At 40.0% G+C, this 20470-nt stretch overlaps 1 protein-coding gene across 1 annotated transcript in view; it reads right to left on the bottom strand.

Moving 5' to 3' along the window:
• rbfox1 (RNA binding fox-1 homolog 1) overlaps positions 1 to 20470 on the bottom strand; it is a 412559-nt gene that overhangs the window by 335377 nt on the left and 56712 nt on the right. The gene's annotated exons all lie outside the window — the stretch shown is intronic.

The following is a 20470-nucleotide window of genomic DNA, read 5'->3' as shown; positions in this document are numbered from 1 at the left end:
CCAGGCCCTCTAGTCCTGACAACATGCTAAGTCTTTTCCAGCTTTTGTTTTCAGTTTGAGACTGCACTATTTCCAGTTCAATTATATCTTTCCCATAACAAGGTGACGTAAACTGTATACAGTACTCCAACTGTGGCCTCACCAACAATTCATACAACTGCAACATAATGTCCCATATCCTATACTCAATGCCCTAACTGAAGGCTAGTATACTAAATCCTTTTTTCACCACCCTGTCTACCTATGACACAGCTTTCAACAAACTATGGTCATGCACACAAAAGTCCCTTTGTTCTATCACACACCCTAGAGTCCAACCATTCATTGTCTAAGTCCTACACTGATTTGGCTTTCAAAAATGCACACTTATCTGTATTGAAATCTATTTTCCACCCCTCAGAACACTTCCTTAATTGAGAATAGGGAGCAAGGACATGGCAGACCAATTGAATAACTACTTTGGTTCTGTCTTCACTAAGGAGGACATAAATAATCTTCCGGAAATAGTAGGGGACAGAGGGTCCAGTGAGATGGAGGAACTGAGGGAAATACATGTTAGTAGGGAAGTGGTGTTAGGTAAATTGAAGGGATTAAAGGCAGATAAATCCCCAGGGCCAGATGGTCTGTATCCCAGAGTGCTCAAGGAAGTAGCCCAAGAAATAGTGGATGCATTAGTGATAATTTTTCAAAACTCTTTAGATTCTGGACTAGTTCCTGAGGATTGGAGGGTGGCTAATGTAACCCCACTTCTTAAAAAAGGAGGGAGAGAGAAACCAGGGAAGTATAGACCGGTTAGACTGACATTGGTGGTGGGGAAAATGCTAGAGTCAGTTATCAAAGATGTGATAACAGCACATTTGGAAAGCAGTGAAATCATCGGACAAAGTCAGCATGGATTTGTGAAAGGAAAATCATGTCTGACGAATCTCATAGAATTTTTTGAGGATGTAACTAGTAGAGTGGGTAGGGGAGAACCAGTGGATGTGGTATATTTGGATTTTCAAAAGGCTTTTGACAAGGTCCCACACAGGAGATTAGTGTGCAAACTTAAAGCACAAGGTATTGGGGGTAAGGCATTGATGTGGATAGAGAATTGGTTGGCAGACAGGAAGCAAAGAGTGGGAATAAACGGGATCCTTTCAGAATGGCAGGTAGTGACTAGTGGGGTACCGCAAGGCTCAGTGCTGGGACCCCAGTTGTTTAAAATATATATTAATGACTCAGATGAGGGAATTAAATGCAGCATCTCCAAGACTGCGGATGACACGAAGCTGGGTGGCAGTGTTAGCTGTGAGGAGGATGCTAAGAGGATGCAGGGTGACTTGGATAGGTTAGGTAAGTGGGCAAATTCATGGCAGATGCAATTTAATGTGGATAAATGTGAGGTTATCCACTTTGGTGGCAAAAACAGGAAAACAGTTTATTATCTGAATGGTGGCCGATTAGGAAACGGGGAGGTGCAACGAGACCTGGGTGTCATTATACACCAGTCATTGAAAGTGGGCATGCAGGTACAGCAGATGGTGAAAAAGGAGAATGGTATGCTGGCATTCATAGCAAGAGGACTCGAGTACAGGAGCAGGGAGGTACTACTGCAGTTGTACGAGGCCTTGGTGAGACCACACCTGGAGTATTGTGTGCAGTTTTGGTCCCCTAATCTGAGGAAAGACATCCTTGCCATAGAGGGAGTACAAAGAAGGTTCACCAGATTGATTCCTGGGATGGCAAGACTTTCATATGATGAAAGACTGGATCGACTAGGCTTATATTCGTTGGAATTTAGAAGATTGGGGGGTGGGGATCTTATTGAAACGTATTAAATCCTAAAGGGATTGGACAGGCTAGATGCAGGATGATTGTTCCCGATGTTGGGGAAGTCCAGAATGAGGGGTCACAGTTTGAGGATAAAGGGGAAGCCTTTTAGAACCGAGATTAGGAAAAAATTTCTTCACACAGAGAGTGGTGAATCTGTGGAATTCTCTGCCACAGGAAACAGTTGAGACCAGTTCATTGGCTATATTTAAGATGGAGTTATGGCCCTTGTGGCTAAAGGGATCAGGGGGTAAGGAGGGAAGGCTGGTACAGGGTTTTAAGTTGGATGATCAGCCATTATCATACTGAATGGCGGTGCAGGCTCAAAGGACCGAATGGCCTACTCCTGCACCTATTTTCTATGTTTCTATGCGAACAATCCGTTATAATCTATGATAACCTTCTTTTCTATCAATGGGACCTCCTAATTTTACATCATCCGCAAACTTATTGACCTAGCCTTATTCATACACACCAAAATTTTCATGTAATTAGAGGATAAGGATGGCCCCAGCACTAACTCTGTGGAACACCACTGGCCTTCATTCTAAAAAATGATCTTTAACCACAACCCTCTGTTTCTGACTTCTAAGCTAATTTTGAATTCACTGAACTAGTTCTCCATGGATTCTATGGGTCAAACCTTCCAAGCTAGCCTACCATGTGCGACTTTAACGAAGGCCTTGCTAAAGTACAAATAGTCAACATCGACAACCCTACCATCATTTGCCACTTTGGTTACATCTTTAAAAAACTTGAAAAGTTCCATCAAGCACAGCTTTCTATGCACAAAGCCATGCTAACTCTTCCTAATCCGACTCTATCCACATGTTGGTAGTTTCTATGTCTCAAAATTCCCTCCAATATCTTCTACATGACTTATGTCAAGCTCACCAGTTTATAGTTCCATGGCTCTTCCTTACTACTCATTATAAACAATAGAATAATTTTAGTTGCCTTCAATCTTCAATAAATTCACCAGTGGCTACTGATGAAGCTAACAATTCCACAATTTCCGCTCTAGCCTCCCACAAAATCTGAGGATGCACTCAGTCAGGCCTCTAGCTCTCGCTGATGATTGAAAAGTCTATAACACAGCTCTGCTAGAGTCATCCTCCCCTTCTTGTTTCTGAGTTCAATCCATATGGCCTCACTTGATGATCCATCAAGGATATCATCTCCAAGTACAGCAGTCACTTTCTCCCTAATCAAAAAATCTGCATCCTCTCCTGACCTACCACACCTCTGTCATGCCTCCGGCATCAGTGTTCTGTCCTGCCCTTCTCTCAGCCATGTTTCTGTTGAGACTTGAGAGCTTGTGAGATGACAGAGGAAGGTAGTAGAGCAGCCGTGGGTTTAATAATCTTGCTTAGGAGGGGGCAGTCCTGTTCCTCCTGGTCCTACAGATGCAGTACTGCTTCAATACAACAACCTCCACTTCCCGATAGTTCGTAGGTTTCCTGAAGCTTGGGTCATAAATACAAAAATCACAATGAAGAGTTAGAACTCCTTTTAATGATTCTCCCACTGAGAGGGAGTACGTTATTTGATTTTTGTGTTAGCTCAGAGATCCATCACCTCTTCTAACCTGGTTTCCTTTGAAGGCTAACAGCCTGGTTCATTTCTTTCTAGTCTAACCCGAATTAATTCTGACAAGAACAACAGATGAATTTAGCAGTTACAAAAACAAAACACTTCAGGTAACAAAGTCTGAAATAGAACATGAAGTGCTGGAAATAATCAGATGTCAGGCAACCTCTGGGCAGGGACTAATAACCTAATATCAGAAGAGGAGAAAATCAGCGTCTTACAATTCAGAAAACAAGTGAGGAGAGACCCAAGGGGTGTGTATATAGTTGGAGGGCAGGACATATCAAATGACATAAGTGGTGACTGAGCTGGTGAAAGAAGGTAGCAAAGATTAGTGGATGACAAAAGCTAGGTCTAGAAGAGGTGTAAATAGCCATGGAGGTTGGGGTGTAGAGGAAAAGACAAAATGTGAAGAGTGGAGCCTTGATTAGAATTGGAATGGAAATGTTTTGCCCAGGAAGCAAGACTTGGAAAATTCAAGGCGAACAAGGTAAAGGAGACAAATGGAAATTTTGCTAAAGAGAGCATTCTAGAAAGAAAAATAACAGGGAATTCAACACTAGTTCAAAAGCAAAATGATGCTGATAATAGAAACCTAAAATAACCCCCCAAAACAGAAATACTCAGGAGGTTAGACAGCATTTGTGGGAGAAGAAACAATCTTAGCAGCTTGCTACTCTACAGCACTTTGACACTGTTACTTTAACTTTGAACCAGTACATTTCTCTGTCTATCTTTCCATATATGCTTGGATTTTCAAAATTTGTCACAGAGGGGTATCTTCTCACATTAAATTGCTTGCACTGTTAAAATGGGGAAAAAGTGCAGCTTGGCAACTACAAAATAATTTAATCCTAAGTAAAAGGCTGACCCACCTTGCACTGCAGGGTAGGAAAAGGAAAATTCCCAGTATGGATGGCTTCTGAGACTTAAATTTAATGTTTATTCTGGAGTTGGTCCTAGACTGTAAATCCAGTGATGTATCACCAGAGTAGCTGTACTCATTAGTTATTTTGGCTGCTCTTAGTTGCATGCCTCTTCAGTTTCTTTCCACTCATATTATTACGCAGCATTGATCAACTGGCTTCAGCTTTTCATTTTCATGTACAAGACAATCACTCTTATGCTGAAAGCTGTTTTCCAAAAGCACAGGGCTAATAGTAGCAGTCATTCATTAATAAATTATGGCTCGTACATGCATACAAAAAAAAATCCTTTTACAGTCGTGCCTGCACTAAAATCAATGAAAATTCCATATAAGTTTCTTTCCTCATTTAAACTGTAGCAGAGTTAAGGCTTACCTGTAGCATCGACTATCACTTAAGAAATATTTTCTGTGTATAGATTATCATTTGCTTACAGAAATATTCAGGGAATCATAGAAAGGTACAGCACATAAACAGGCTCTTATGGCCCACTTCATACTTGCTGACCATTAAGTCTATGATACACTAGTTCCGTTTGCCTGTGCTATGGAAAATGGAGGATCATCAGCATTTCACAAGGGAAACTTTAAATAATACAAAGCCAAGTGTTTGCGGACCACAACAGAGCTGGTGGCAATCTAGGCTCAATGAGGATACTTTGGGTGTCTGCTTTGTATTTAATATTTCAGCAATTTTTGAGTAATATTGTAAATATATTGTTTGAGTAAGCATCTTTTATTTTCTTAAATAATTCATTATGGGTTATATGTAAATATATGTGAATTGTATATGTCATGATGCTACCACGTGATAAGTGTGTGCCATGCTTAAAGTAAAAATTAATGTACAAGAGTTATCTCTTGGCTCCCTTGTTTATCTTTCTTTTTTTCTTTTGTTTCTTTTTCTTTCAATTAGTTTTGGAGTTACAAAACATAACAGTGGCGATGAGGAAGTGCAAGATGAACCCAAGACGACTATCTGCCTGTTGAAGCACAGCGAGTTGTTCAAATTAAAAAAGGCAGAAAATAAAAGAATTCATGGGTTCTTAAACAGTGAGCATTGGGTGATAATAATCATTAAAAAAAAGAGTAGAAATGGCTACATTAGAAAGATTGACACACTTGATTATACAACAAGCAACTGGATATTATACATACAGCAAATTGAACAGTATTTCAAAGCAAATGAAATAGCCGATGAGAAGCGAGTGCCAATTTTGATGATTACATTGGATTTGAAGGCCTACAGTTGCTTAGAAATTGGACTGCTCTAAACAAACCAGGTGAAATGAGCTTTGCTGATATCATAAATGTAATGTAGGAACATTTAGAACTGAAACCATTGTTGATTGGAGAACACCTTAGGTTTCATAAGTGGAGTCAAAAAGAAGGGGAGTCCATTTCAGCATATGTGGCTGAATTGAAGAAGTTGTCTGAGCATTGTCACTACAGTGATGAACTTAATGATGCACTGAGAGATCATTTAGTTTGTGGAATCTTACAAGAAAGCACTCAAAAATGGCTCCTAACTGAAGCATAACTTACATTTAAAGCAGCAGTTGAAATTGTATCAACGTAAACAGCAGACAGAGACACAATTAAGTTGCAGTCAGGAATGAAATTGGGTGTGAACAAAATTGCATCATCTAAACAGAAACTGGCCTGGCCAAACAAATTGTGTTACTGCTATGGCAGGGGTTCACATACACAAGACCAATGCAGGTTTAAAGGCAAAACTTGCAGAAAATGCAAAAAAGTAGGACACATACAAAGAACATATAGAGCAGACAAAAATAAATAGACTGCACAGGAAAGAGAAAAAAATTTTTAAAAAGTCAAGTTACAGTTTCAAAAAGAACAGTAATCTGTATGTTGTTGATGAAAAATCTGATGATGGGAGAGACATGGGACTGCATAGCCTTAAGATTTACAATGTGAAAACACACAATAGACAAGCAATATGGCTTACAACAGAAGTGAACAGTAAATTAATTAAAATGGAATTGGACCATGGTTTGGCTGTTTCAGTCACTCCACAAATGAGTTTCAACACCATTTCAAAGATACTGAAATGAAGCCTGCGGCCATCCAACTAAAAACTTGTACCAGAGAAAAGATAACTCCTGCTGGAATGACACCTGTAACAGTGAAATACAGTTGCAAGAAAATGTTTGTGAACTCTTTTGCAATTACCTGGTTTGTTGCATTAATAACTCAAAAATGTGATCAGATCTTCATCTAAGTCACAATAATCTAAGTCACACAATCTGCCTAAACTAATAACACACAGACAATTGTACTTCTCCTCATCATTACTGAGTACACCACTTAAACAATCACAGTCTAAGTTCAAAAAAGTATGTGAACTTCTGGGGTAAAGCTTTCTACAAAAGCTAGGAGTCAGGTGTTCTAATCAACAAATTGAGATTGGAGGAGTGGGTTGTAGAGATGCTTGGCCCTTTAAAATAGACACACAAAGTCTGGGTACTGACAGAGCCTGTGCTTCTCAAGAAAGATCTCCTTATATGCACAATGCCTCGATCAAAACAACTTTCAGAGGACCTTAGAAGAAGAATTGTAGAGATGTATGAAGCTGGGAAAAGCTACAAAAGCATTTCTCAAGACCCGAGTGTTCATCAGTCCACAATAAGAGAAATTGACTCCAACTGGAGGAAATCCAGCACTGTTGCTATACTCCCAAGGAGTGGGCATCCTGCAAAGATTACACCAAGAGCACAATGTGCAATGCTGAAGGAGGTGAAAAAGAACGCAAGGGTAACAGCAGAAGACCTGCAGAAATCTTTAGAACCTGCTAAAGTCTCTGTTCATGTGTCCACTATAAGAAAAGCACTGAACAAGAATGGTGTTCATGGAAGGACACCATGATGGAAACCACATCTCTCCAAATAAAAATGCTGTATGTCTCAAGTTTGCAAAGACCACTTGGATGTCCCATAATGCTTCTGGGACATAAGAGTAAATCAGCAAAAATTAAAAAGAAGAAAATTCATGTTTTGAAATGGCCAAGTAAGAGTCCAGATCTTAACCCAATTGAGATACTGTGACATGACCTGAAGAGGGCTCTTCATGAAAGGTATCCCAGAAATACTGATGAACTGAAACAGTTTTGTATGGAGGAATAGTGTAAAATTCCTCCAAGTCCATGTGCTGCACTGATCAACAGTTACCAGAAGTCTTTGGTTGAAGCTACACTGTACAGGGGGGGTCACACCAGCTACTGAAAGCGAAGATTCACAGACTTTTTCCAACAAATACATGTAATATTGGATCATTTTGCTCAATAAATAAATGAAGAAGTATTTTTAATGTTATTTATTTAATTGGGCTCTCTTTATCTAGTTTTAGGACTTACATGAAGATCTGATTACATTACAGGTAATATTTATACAGAAATAGAGAAAATTCTAAAAGGTTTACAAACTTTCTAGCACTACTGTACAACAATCAACAAGTCACATTGGGTCGTACGTAGCAAAGACAAGAGGCCCAGCAGTGTGGGGACATGAGTGACTGAGGCAACTACAACTTATTTGGAAACCCATCCACAATTTGTGTGCCACATCCAATGAAAGTGAGTTAAGGATGTTACTGGACGATGCCACAACTTTTCTCTTATGTACACCATGAACCAGAATCAGAATCAGATTTATTATCACCAGCATGTGTCTGAAATTTGTTAACTTAGCAGCAGTAGTTCAATGCAATACATAATATAGAAGAAAAAATAATAAATGAATAAGTAAATCGATTACAGTATATATATATATATATAACGAATAGTTTAAAAATCATGCAAAAACAGAATTTTTTTTTTAAAGTGAGGTAGTGTTCACGGGATCAATGTCTATTTGGGAAAAGGATGGCAGAGTGGAAGAAGCTGTTCCTGAATCGCTGAGTGTGTGTCTTCAGAGATTGGGATTGTGTGCAAAACCATTGTCCAACAGAGGGCAAAAAGGCGTTGGTGCCAACTTCTGTGCAGCTGGTTGGACCCAGGTCAGACCATGCTCAGAGGTTTTGTAAAAGTGACAATAGCAGTGATCCGGCTACAACAGTTTTTGGAGGCAACATATCTGAGAAAGCTTCTGATATGTTAATCAGGCAGTACTTGTGAAATGTGACTTGGATTTAAACTGGAAGAGAGTTCAAGGAGCTTCAGGCAGTTGCAAGTTTTTGGCTTTTGTGAGTATAATGAACTAGAATCTACTCTGCATGCATTAAGGTTATTGCATGAACTTCAAATGGGAGTCAAAAAGCTGTTAGTAAAAGTAGATGCAAAGTCCAAAGCCCAGCTAGATGAATGGAAGGCAAAAAAGAAAAGAGAAAATGAAGGTATGAAGATAAAAGATCCTTCAGATGATGTTGTGGAAACTAAGATCATAATGGAACAATAGAAGGATTAATAAGAGAATAGTCCAGTGAACTAAATGCACCTTCCCAAGATCAAAATACACTTCCTAGAAAGAATTAAAAGGAAAAGAAAAAGAAGAATGATGTAAGTGCAATGGAAGTGGAAGAGGATAAATGAGACCTAATTTCTTGAGAAATTAGCAAATTCAGAGATAAAAGAAATTCAAAGAAGAAAAAGGAAGATGAGGAAAGGAAAAACAGGAAGTTGAAAAGGAGAGAAAAGAAAGAGAGAAGGAACGTGAGAAAGAAAAAGAGCGGAGTAAAAACGTGAGTGGGATTAGGATTGTGTGTGAAACCGATAAAGGGACTGAGCACGGAATAAAGTGAGAGAAAGAAGACAGGACCAGGAGAGACTCTAGAATTTTTAAGTATATAAAGGGTAAAAGAGAGTTGAGCATAGATATAGGACCAAAAGAGAACGACGCTGGAGATATTGTAATGAGAGACGCAGAGATGGCAGTGGAACAGAAAACGTATTTTGCATCAGTCTTCACAGTGGAAGACATCTGCAGTAGAGCGGGCATTCAAGAGTGTCAGAGAAGTGAAGTTTGTGCGGTGAAAATTACGACTGAGAAGGTACTCAGGAAGCTTGATGGTCTGAGAATGGATAAATCTCCTGGACCTGATAGAATGCACCCTCAGGTTCTGAAGGAAGTAGCCGGAGAGATTACAGAGGCATTAACAATGATCTTTCAAGAACCAATAGACTGTGGCTTTGTTCCAGATGACTGGAAAATTGCAAATGTTACTCCACTATTTAAGAAGGGTGGAAGGCAGCAGAAGATACTATAGACCTGTTAGCCTGACATCAGTGGTTGGGAAGTTGTTGGAATCAATCGTTAGGGATGAAATTATGGAAGACCTGGAGGCACATGACAAGACAGGCCAAAGCCAGCATTGTTTCTGGAAAGGAAAATCCTGCCTGACTAACCTACTGCAATTTTTTGAGGAAATTACAAGCAGGACAGACAAAGGAGATATAGTAGATGTGGTGTACTTGGATTTTCAGAAGGCCTTTGACAAGGTGCCGCACATGAGGCTGCATGGCAAGATAAGAGCCCATGGAATTACAGGGGAGTTACTAGCATAGGTGGAGCATTGGTTGGTCAGCAGAAAGCAGAGAGTGGGAATAAAGGAATCTTATTCTGGCTGGCAGCCGGTTACCAGTGGAGTTCCACAGGGGTCGGTGTTGGGACCGCTGCTTTTTACAATGTATGTCAATGATTTGGACTATGGGATTAATGGATTTGTGGCTAAATTTGCCGATGATACAAAGATAGATGGAGGAGCAGGTAGTGTTAAGAAAACAGAGAGCTTGCAGTGAGACTTAGATAGGTTAGGGAAACGGGCAAGGAAGTAGCAAATGAAATATAATGTCAGAAAATGTACGGTCATGCACTTTGCTGGAAGAAATAAACAGGCAGACTATTATTCAGATGGGAGAGAATTCAAAATGCACAGATGCAAAGGGACTTGTGAGTCCTTGTGCAGGATACCCTAAAGGTTACCTTCCAGGTTGAGTCAGTGGTGAAGAAGGCAAATGCAATGTTGGCATTCATTTCTAGAGGTATAGAATATAAGAGCAGGGATGTGATGTTGAGGCTCTATAAGGCACTTGTGAGACCACACCTGGAGTACTGTGTGCAGTTTTGGGCTTCTTATTTTAGAAAGGATATACTGACATTGGAGAGGGTTCAGAGAAGATTCACAAGAATGATTCCAGGATTGAAAGGATTACCGTATGAGGAATGTCTGGCAGCTTTTGGGCTGTATTCCCTGGAGTTCAGGAAAATGAAATATTCATCATAGAAATATTTTGAATGTTAAAAGGCCTGAACAGATTAGATATGGCAAAGTTATTTCCCATGGTAGAGGAGTCTAGGACAAGAGGGCACAACTTCAGGATTGAAGTACTTCCATTCAGAACAGAGGGTGGTGAATCTGTGGAATTTGTTGCCACGAGCGGCTGTGCAGTCCAAGTCATTGGGTGCAGTTAAGGCAGAGATAGATAGGTTCTTGATTAGCCAGGGCATCAAGGAGTTGGGGGAGAAGGAAGGGGAGTGGGGATGACTGGAAGAATTGGATCAGCCCATGATTGAAGGGCAGAGCAGACTCAATGGGCCGAATAGCCTGCTTCTGCTCCTATATCTTCTGGTCTTATGGTGATTGAAGAAGATCCAGAGAGAAAAGCTGAGAAACAAGAAGAAAGGTGTCCAGAGCTACTCTAACCACTTCCTGCAGTCTCAGAGTCAACTCCTACAACCACCATGGAGGAGGCCCCAGTACCTGAGATTGTTTTCACAGCCACAATTTTCACCTGCCAAGCAGAGTGACCTTCCTTGTCAGGAAAGATGTTACCCACAACAGTAAGAAATCCTCTATAGCAATTAAATCTTTAGGTCTAAATGGGACAATTTAAAATTTACTACGCTGTGGATGTCCATACAGAAGTTGTTTTTATGTTTTGGAGCTACAAAACAAAACAGTGTCCATACTGTATGCTGTGGATTAAGCTAAGAAGGCAGTCAGTATATTCAACTACTCCACTTTAACTCATCATCAATAATGCACACAAAATGCTTGATGAACTCAGCAGGTCAGGCTGCATCCAGGAAAAAGAACAAAGCGTCAACGTTTCAGGCCGAGATCTTCATCAGGACTGATGGCCCAAAATGTGGACTCTGTATTCCTTTCCATAGATGTTGCCTGACCTGCTGAGTTGCTCCAGAATTTGTGTGTGTTACTCCAAATTTCCAGCATCTCCAGAATCCCTTGTGTTTATACTTCAACTTGCCATGGCCTTGATTTGAATCAGAATCAGAATCAGGTTTATTATCACCGGCATGTGACGTGAAATTTGTTAACTTAGCAGCAGTAGTTCAATGCAATACATAATCTAGCAGAGAGAGAGAAAAAATAATAATAATAAATAAAATAAAATGTAATAAATAAACAAGTAAATCAATTATGTACTGTATATTGAATAGATGATTAAAAATATTCAAAAAACAGAAATACTGTATATTAAAAAAAGTGAGGTAGTGTCCAAGAGTTCAATGTCCATTTAGGAGTCAGATAGCAGAGGGGAAGAAGCTGTTCCTGAATCGCGGAGTGTGTGCCTTCAGGCTTCTGTACCTCCTACCTGATGGTAACAGTGAGAAAAGGGCATGCCCTGGGCGCTGGAGGTCTTTAATAACGGATGCCGCCTTTCTGAGACACCGCTCCCTGAAGCTGTCCTGGGTACTTTGTAGGCTAGTACCCAAGATGGAGCTGACTAGATTTACAACCTTCTGCAGCTTCTTTTGATCCTGTGCAGTAGCCTCTCCATACCAGACAGTGATGCAGCCAGTCAGAATGCTCTCCACTGTGCAACTACAGAAGTTTTTGAGCGTATTTGTTGACATGCCAAATCGCTTCAAACTCATGAAGTATAGCCGCTGTCTTGCCTTCTTTATGACTACATCAATATGTTGGGACCAAGTTAGATCCTTGGAGATCTTGACACCAAGGAACTTGAAGCTACTCACTCTCTCTACTTCTGATCCCTCTATGAGGATTGTATGTGCTCCTTTGCCTTAACTTTCCTGAAATCCACAATCAGCTCTTTGGCCTTGCTGACACTGAGTGCAAGGTTGTTGCTGCGAGACCACTCAGCTGACTGGTATATCTCACTCCTGTAGGCCCTTTCATCACCTTCTGAAACTTTGCTAAAAATGGTTGTATCTTCAGCAATTTATAGTTGCTGTTTGAGCTATGCCTAGCCACAGAGTCATGGGTGTAAAGAGCGGAGAGCAGTAAGCTAAGCACACATCCCTGTGGAGTGCCAGTGTTAATTGTCAGCAATGAATTAAAATTGGTCCCATATCACAGTCTAGTAGCCACAACATCCAAACACTACAGAGAAAATAAAACCTCCATTTTGCTTCTTCATATCATTTCTTAATCTTCAATATAACAGTGATCTTCCACTTGTGTTGAGATCTTACCTCCTTTTAGATATTTAAACATGTTAACATTGAAATGTGTAGGAAAGTATATACTATTCTAGTAATGACTGCCTCTGTCAGCAACTCTGCTGACAGTATTAGCATTAGACATGCCTTTTCTTAACTTACTGCCTTGGATATAAGAATACGCAAGGGGGGGGGGGTGAAAGGACAGGGCACCTGAAAATGCATTACTGTAGCTTCCTGATGAACACTCTTCTCAAAATGGCTGCCTCAAAATCAATTATAGAATGGCTTATTAATTGTTATTACCTTTCATTTGTTACTACCTTTCATGTCATGTTCGGCATGTACTTTCAACTCATGCTTTCAGTATTATTTATTTATTTATTTATTTATTATTTGTTGCGTTGATCTGTTCTCCGACCTTGGCAATTTATTTGCAAAAGTTTGGTCACTAAACGAGATAACATCATCAGTGCACTGAAAATTTTGGCGACCTCTGAGTGCTTGGTCTTGATAAATATATAAAGGTCAAGCATTTGGAGGACACGACACAATTAACAGCATACTGATGATGGTTTGGCGCTAGGCAGCAATTTTCCTTTGGGCTTGGGCAGTTAAAATCTTCCATTCAGATAATGTCTCAGTGCAGATGATCAGACTTGGCTGGAATCATTATATACCTCACTATATTTGGGAAGAAACTATTTATGGTGGACAAATGCTTATTGCTTTCTTTTTCATTATCCTAATAGTGTAGTTTCATTTAGAAAAGGTAACATGACAATTAGCACAGCAGAAAGAAGTGATTGGGCACTGGAATTCTGCAAGCTGCCATACTGGTAAAAAAATAGCTCACTTCATAGTCATTGCCTTTTGCTCAATCATTCTGTATCTAATGTGTGTTTTTGGGTGGGTTCTCCTCGGTTTAAAGATAACATATGGTGTGAGTCTAAGTGTTCAGAGCGGGAAAGATAGTTGTGCTTCAGCATGTAAAAATAGCTCAAATTTCACAATTTGAGATTGTGAGCACTCAATGTTAATGTGCTATCTGCCTTGCATTGACACAATGAATACTATATATACTTTTGTAAAAACAAGATTGCACTGCTGCTGCATTATGGCATAATGACTGCTAATCATATTATTAAATAGATGACTATAGTCCCATCTGTGTGCAAAACAAACATTTACAACAATCACCACAAATACTTTGCGTCTCACCAACTTCAAAAAAAAGTGTCTTGTGCATGGAGTTTCCCTTTAGAACAATTTTGTGTAACTGTGAATTCATATAAAGTTGCTACAGTAATATCGCATGACTTTGATTCCACCCTGATGGTGTTCTGAGTACCCAGCTTAAAGAATATGCTGATTTAGAGGCCATTTCTAACGATGCAATCTAAGTTACTAGAGAGCAAAGTCATTCTACTGAAACAAGATCTAGTTTCAAGATCTAGAGTGCTGATGAAGGGTCTCAGCCCAAAACCTTGTCTGTTTATTTCTCTCTATATATGCTGATTGACCTTCTAAGTTCCTCCAGCAGGTTAGGTTTATTCTTCTGGATTTTTAGCATCTGCAAAACCTCTTGTGTTTAAGATCTAGTTTCAATTCACTTCTGAATTACTGGTCAAGCATCAATTTGAATGAAACTGTTTGTGATATAGCTCATATTTCAGGCTGATTTCACTGCTGTCCCACTGAAAATATTTGAAAATATCTGTTACTTTTAAGATTCTCTTAAAGCATTTGCACAGACAAAGGTCTCCTGAAGATAAAGTTATTGATAAGCTAAATAGACTATGACCAGAACACGAACAATGAGCATTCCATTAGATTGGATGAGCATCAAGGAAGTAAACCCTTCAGCACTGGAATGGCGGCTACCTTGTTGATCTCCATACTTCCAGTGAGGTTAATGGAGGAACAAAAGCCTGAAACACGAAATGGATGGAAGAAGGTAAGAAAATTATTCTGAAATCATGCTGCACAACTTAATGAGGTGAAGGGTATTACGTTTGTTGATTTCATGTAACAATAAGTGGTGAAACAATAGAAGTAAATCAGTAGAGTTCAGAACGTATTTTATCTCATAAGGATGAAAGATAAGGCCTAAAAGTCAAATGAATCCTGGATATGAAGGGATAGCAAGGGTTGGATAAAGAAAAAGGAAGTAGATAAAGGAAGGTACAGAGAAAAGGAAACAGGGTATGCTGGTTGATAATATCGAAAACACACGGAATTAATTAGGAGGGTGGAAAGCTGGCATGCAATAGCAATGGCAGTAAAGAAAATCCCAAGGCATTTTATATGGATATTAAAGAAAAAAGGTAACTAGGGAGATTGTAAGGTCAATTAAGGACCAAAGTATGTGAAACTTTAGGTGTAGTCGTGTGAATACATCTTATTTGTATTTTCTAAGGAGGACTTTAAGTTTGGAGACTCCAGGAAGGTGGCTGGTTGAATTTGAGAACAGAGAGATATTGAAAAAGGAGATGTAATAGATGCATTGCTGGGCTTAAAGAATCAGAATCAGAATCAGGTTTATTATCACCAGCATGTGACGTGAAATTTGTTAACTTAGCAGCAACAGTTCAATGCAATACATAATCTAGAAGAGAAAAATAATAAATAAAAAAAATAACAATAATAAATAAACAAGTAAATCAATTACAGTATACATATATTGAATAGATTTAAAAAAGTGCACACAAAAAACAGAAATACTGTATATTAAAAAAAAGTGAGGTAGTGTCCGAGGATTCAATGTCCATTTAGGAATCAGATAGCAGAGGGGAAGAAGCTGTTCCTGAATTGCTGAGTGTGAGCCTTCAGGCTTCTGTACCTCCTACCTGATGGTAACAGTGAGAAAAGGGCATGCCCTGGGTGCTGGAGGTCCTTAATAATGGACGCTGCCTTTCTGAGACACTGCTCACTGAAGATGTCCTGGGTACCTTGTAGACTAGATGGGGATGACGAGTACCCAAGATGGATAATTCCTCAGTAATATCTGTCAAGCCATAGAAACCAGTAGCCAGAGTGCTGGAAAATAGTATTAAAATTTAGGTTGTTTCTTAATGTCTGTGATGCACTATCAATTACTCCAAAAGACTGGAAGTAGAGTAAATACTGAAAGGCTTTTATTAACAGTAAAATGGGTCCTTGTCCATGCTGTGTCTGTCCTGGACTGAGGGAGGAGCAGTGATACAATCGCCCTTATTCAGGGGTCTGTGGGAGGAGCCACAGGAGCAGTCAGCAGAGGGGCGTGTCCAGACGGGTAACCCAGTTACAACATATATACATGGTTTACCACAGTCTGCCATGGACATGCTGGACTGAAGGACCTCTTTCCACAGCATGCACAGGAAATGCTGGAGGAACTCAGCAGGTTACACGACATCTATGAATATGAACGGACAACTGATGTTTCGGGCCTAGTCCCTTCATCAGGCCTCTTTCCATGTTGTGTAACTCTATGAACCCATGATTTTATGAACTATGTGCATCTTGCCTTGAATTCCATAAAACAAGATATCTTATCTGCCTTACCTTGTTTCTCATTCATACTCTGATACTATAGGATGAAAGTTAATTTAAAGTTAATACTTTATTAATAAATTAACTTCAATTGTGCAGAGAATTGTTTATAAGAGAGAGTCAGAGTCTCTTTGGAATATCCTATACTATATCCTATATCCTGTGAGTTGTGGGTCACATGGTGCCATTTTTAAAATGTACACACTGAGTATTATATTAGCCATATCAAGCCTCTCCCTGAGAAGAGGCTTATTCATTCCCAACTGAATGAACAATTGTTTATTCATTCCCAAGAGTTTTCACATTTTGAAGGGTTAGATTCACAACATGAAGGGCAGATCATAAAGTGGTCCTTTTCTTATACCTATGGCTATGTTGTCATCAAACAGTATAGGGACGGACGAATCACTCCACCTCAGTGACTGCGTACATAATGAACCAAAAAAGCTCGAAAAGATGTACATGGGTAGAGTTAAATTAGTAATAGCTGTTAGCAATGACCCAGGTTACTTGTTGACAGAGGCAATTCAGAATACTTAATATTTAAAATTGAACATCAGTGAAATAGTATACATGAGTATGACCTGATCAAAAGAGGCAGAAATTGAATTAATGGGATTACCTGACGAGGAGAATTAGCGTCAGTGTGAGACTGTAAAACAGTGATGGAGAGTTTCTGTTGAATAAAGACAAGCATCTAGTGGTAGATTGAACGTAGAGTATTGCAAATGGGAGGAATGATTGATCCAAAGTAACAGCAAAGAGTACAGCACTTGAGACATGGAAACGAGGGAAGGAAAAGGGGTCAATGGGGGATGGGTGGTGGAGTGAAATAGCTAAGCTCCAGGAGGAAGAATGAAGGACTGAGGAGGAACAGAGAGGGAAATGGGGGACAACAGGCTAACATGGTAGATCAGAGGCAAGTGCCATTCATGCCACAAAGTACCAGGAAATATCTATCATCATCGAAAGAGATTCTAGCTGTTTGAGTGTTACCGCTGCTGAGTATTCAGCCATCAATATCCTGGGAGTCCATTTGTTTGACTGTTCCAACTGCATAATTACCATGTATCGAGAGACTAGATGTTGTATGAAAGTTATCTCACCTCCTGACACAAGGCACAAGTCAGAGTGTGATGGAACACTCTCCACCTGCTTGGAAAAGTGCAATAACTCAAGAAGCTCAAACTCATCCACCACACTTACCATTCATTGTGAGCCATCTAGAAAATGAAGAAATGTGTAGGGTGGAGAAGAAAGCTTTTAGTTTGCTGGCCTTTATTAATCAGAGCATTGAGTATAGGAGTTGGGATGCAATGCTGAATTTGCATAAGGCATTGGTAAGGCCAAATCTGGAGTATTGTGTACAGTTCTGGTCACCGAATTATAGGAAAGATGTCAATAAAATTGAGAGAGTACAGAGGAGGTTTACTAAAATGTTGCCTGGGTTTCATCTCCTAAGTTACAGAGAAAGATTGAACAAGTTAGGTCTTTATTCTTTGGAGCGTAGAAGGTTGAGGGGGGACTTGATAGAGGTGTTTAAAGTTATGAGGGGGATTGATAGAGTTGACGTGGTTAGACTTTTTCCATTGAGAGTGGGGAAGATCAGACAAGAGGACATGGGTTGAGAATTAGAGGACAAAAGTTTAGGGGTAACATGAGGGGGAACTTCTTTACTCAGAGAGTGGTAGCTGTGTGGAACGAGCTTCCAGCAGAAGTGGTTGAGGCAGGTTCTATGTTGTCGTTTAAAGTTAAATCGGATAGATATATGGACCGGAAAGGAATGGAGGGTTATGGGCTGAGTGCAGGTCAGTGGGACTAGGTGAGAGTAAGAGTTCGGCACAGACTAGAAGGGCCAAGATGGCCTGTTTCCATGTTGTAATTGTTATATGGTTATATGGTTATATGGACAGTGAAGGATGAAGCAGAAACAGTAAGGAGGCTACAGATGAACAGTGCAGGAACAACACAGAACAGTCAGGGATTAAGGAGGTTGAGTGAAAACCTGGAGGGAAACAGTAACAAAAGGCTGGTGAGAAGGTGAAGCTGTGTCAGCATGACACAAACCTGCAGTAGGACCATTGTTGGACTTGAGGATCATCACAGAATATGATAAATGGGCCACAACTTAATTTGCTCAGATTTTACATCAAATTGAAGGGAATGACATGTCTATCCAGGTGAGCATTGGAATTGTTAGCCAGACATTTCAAATTGGATAAAACTGAACAGGGAAGCAAACTCGTTGCATTATTAAGTGGCTTTTACTCATTTCACATTTTCCAACAGAATGAATAATGATGTTGTAAAGTGTGCTAATTTCCAGATTAATGATTAAAAGCCCTACGGCTTGAGAAAGGATAATACTTTCTGCGAAAGAGTTGTTCATTTGAAGACATGTGGCAGCTGGAAACCAAAGGTATAGCTGACTTGCTACTTAATTATGAGAGACACATTTCTGTAAATGCAAGGGTGTGTGCAGAGATTAATCTGGAGTGTAAAACTTTAATCAGCTAAGCACTTGTGGCACAGCACCGCTAGTACAGGTGAGGTGCCACAATAGTAGGAGACCAGATGCCTCCAGCTATCCTGCTTATTGAACTAGCTGCTTAATCCTCCCCAAATGAAGCCAGCGAAAGAAGCCAAGCAGAAAAAGCAGCTGTGAAGATGTAAGAGTGATTTTCAGGTGAGTGAACCTACCAGGCGGGAGATGGGCAGTGTGAGCCTGTTGCCTGTATACCGTTGTTGTTCTGGACTCCAATTAAATTCATTTGGCTCCAGTTTCATAATGTTGAGCCTGCTGGATTGGGGTGGGAGGAGGGCTGTGGGAGGAATGAAATCTGGCAGCTCATCCAATGAGCTGAGTCTAGAGTAAAGAATAAGAACAATGAATAGGCAGAGTGGGGTGGTTGCAAGAACCAGCAACAAGAGTCATTTATGGGTCATTTATTCCCCTCATCCCACTTTTTTATTCTAGCATCTTCCCCCTTCCTTTTCAGTCCTGAAGAAGGCTCTAGGCCCGAAACATCACCTGTTTACTCCTTTCCATAGATGCCGCCTGACCTGCTGAGTTCTTCCAGCATCTTGTGTGTGTTGCTTTCATTTATGAGGTTCTTGTATATGATTATTTAAATAAATAATCATAGCTAATTTTTAATTGGCTTAACGCCTCTGCTTCATCCCCAGTAGTAATCGTTGAGTGAAGGACATTAACATGTAACAAATAGATAGATAGATTGATACTTTACTGATCCCAAAGGAAATTACAGTGTTACAGTAGCATTACAAGTGCACAGATATAAATATTAGAAAAGAAGTAGAAAGAATAAAAAAATAAGTTTCCACAGCAGTCTAACAGGAGGGGATCCCAGCTAAAGGTTAACTTATTATAGAGCCTAATGGCCAAGGGTAAGAATGACCTCATTAGAGCGGTCTGGAGCAGCACAAAAAGTGCTCCTTTGATCAGTTAAGGTGGCATCAGAGGATGAGAAACATTGTACAGAGATGCCAGGATTTTCCATAGGGTCCTTTGTTCTACCACTGCCTCCAATGTGTCCAGTTTGATTCCTATAACAGAGCCAGCTTTCCTAATCAGTTTATTGAGCCTGTTGGCATCACCCGTTTTAATGTGATTGCCCCAGCACATAGAAGATTGTACTGGTGACAACAGGCTGGTAGAACATGTGAAACAGAGGCTTGCATACTCTGACCCTTCTTGTACACAGTCTCTGTGTTGCTGCTCCACTCAAGTCTGTCATCCAGGTGCACCCCCAGGTACTTGTAAGCCCTCACCACATCCACACCCTCTCCATCAATAGAAACAGGAAGCAATGCAGTAAGTTTGTACCTTCAGTGACCATCTGCTACTGTTGCAGCACTGAACTCAATCAGTAGTCACTCATCAACAATAGGCATCATAGTTTGTGTTTTACCACGTCTATTTAATAAACCTTCTAGGAATATGCAGTGGTTATCCAATTTCACAGCCCCATGATAATTGATTCATGTGGGCTTGAATGTAGCCAAAATGTGATTCTCTTCCTGTTGGCACCAGTTTTCATTCTCAATGAGTAGGAGTACAACCAACTCTACAACTGACTATCTTGTCATTTCACAGCTACTTTTATTCCAATGGACTTTACAATCACCCACGTTTTCAAAAGTGCTCAAAGCACCTTACTCTGAAATGTAATACAGGTTGACCACCGATTTTCCTGTACCCTTGGTT

The sequence above is a fragment of the Mobula birostris genome, chromosome 9 (assembly GCF_030028105.1).
Source record: "Mobula birostris isolate sMobBir1 chromosome 9, sMobBir1.hap1, whole genome shotgun sequence".
NCBI classification, from domain to species: domain Eukaryota; kingdom Metazoa; phylum Chordata; class Chondrichthyes; order Myliobatiformes; family Myliobatidae; genus Mobula; species Mobula birostris.
Note: the sequence above shows the minus strand (reverse complement) of the source record. Positions and strands in the feature narration are given on the sequence as shown.